This window comes from Bactrocera dorsalis, chromosome 2 (assembly GCF_023373825.1).
Source record: "Bactrocera dorsalis isolate Fly_Bdor chromosome 2, ASM2337382v1, whole genome shotgun sequence".
Taxonomy (NCBI): Eukaryota; Metazoa; Arthropoda; class Insecta; order Diptera; family Tephritidae; genus Bactrocera; species Bactrocera dorsalis.
The window spans coordinates 28436812-28438158 of record NC_064304.1 but is presented as its reverse complement, the minus strand read 5'-3'; positions in this window follow the sequence as shown (position 1 = coordinate 28438158).

The following is a 1347-nucleotide window of genomic DNA, read 5'->3' as shown; positions in this document are numbered from 1 at the left end:
GCAGAAAAGTCCAATCAATTATACGCTCAATTAAGTGCACCGAAATATGGGGAGCACAAGAAACAGCTAAAACTCGTCACTACCTTGGCTTGTATGCTTTCTTAGGCGGCGCAGCGCTTGGCGGCATGTTTCGTTGTCAATTCGCTCTATTTGACGGCAGGTAAACAGACACGCTGCTAACTTGCTAAATGTTTCAAATTTGTTATTGTTGATGTTTCTCGCACAAGTTATGGCGCTGTCTGCTTGCCGGTGTTGTTTGCCTTATGCCGGCAATGGCAATGCGCCGGCGAAATTATTTCTTCGGCTCTGTATGAAAATATGTGTTATTTGCTGCTTCTTTCTTTGTTTTTAGTTAAGGAAAAATTGCGCTCACGTAGAACATGGATAATTATGTTGGACACAGCGTGAACTTGAGGTAACAAATTTTAAGGAACAAACTTTTCAAAGTACAATATTTTATTTTTAGAAATTCATTGCGAGCGTGTGTCACTTTTGTATGTCTTTTTGGACAAAACGTTGGGGATATACAGCTGAAATGTAATTGGCAACTGGTGAGCATAAAGTTGGAATTCAATGAAATTTTTGGCATTTGAACACAGAAATTTAATAATTTCAATTCGGTTGAACGTTCTTGAGAAATTTTTTCTAATAAACTGTTATTGAGAATTGATCGATATTTGTGATAACAACACCGTAGATTGTTGTAGATTTGTAAATTATAACCAAAGGTAATCCAAAGAACGAGGTAAATTCGAATAACGCAGAAAAATAGTAATTGAAGCAGTCATCAGAATGTCTGTTTTACACCTCACTTAATCGTAGCCGTAAGAGTAGTGCGAGGATTAACGAGAAGACAGCAACAAGACAGTACCACTGAAAAATTTACCCACCACCACCATCTGAAAAGTGTTCTTTTCTTGCCGATAAGACAGTCTTCGCTTCCTTCTGAGTAATTGCGTCTTTTGTCGACCGTTTCTGAATCTCTGGGGTGCACCACTACATACATGTTTCGCCAACGATCACGAAGCTGTGCACACACTCATTCAGATTGCGCTTAAACAACAGCAGATACTGTGAAGAGGTATTTTGGAAGAGCTATCTTAGACAGCATCAGATACTATAGTGAAGAGGTATCTTGGATGCGTTTGTTAATAAGTGTAAGCCAAGCTTCCACAAGCCGTCAAACCAAAAATACGAACTCGACTCCTCTGATAGTTAAATGCAATGGAAAATATTTACTACTGACACTCTCTTTACGGATCATGCTCTTTAGAAAAGTAAAAACAATCTGTTACTTCAGTCTTTTCAAAACTTCATTTGTTACATTGTTTAATTTGCTGCCACGCA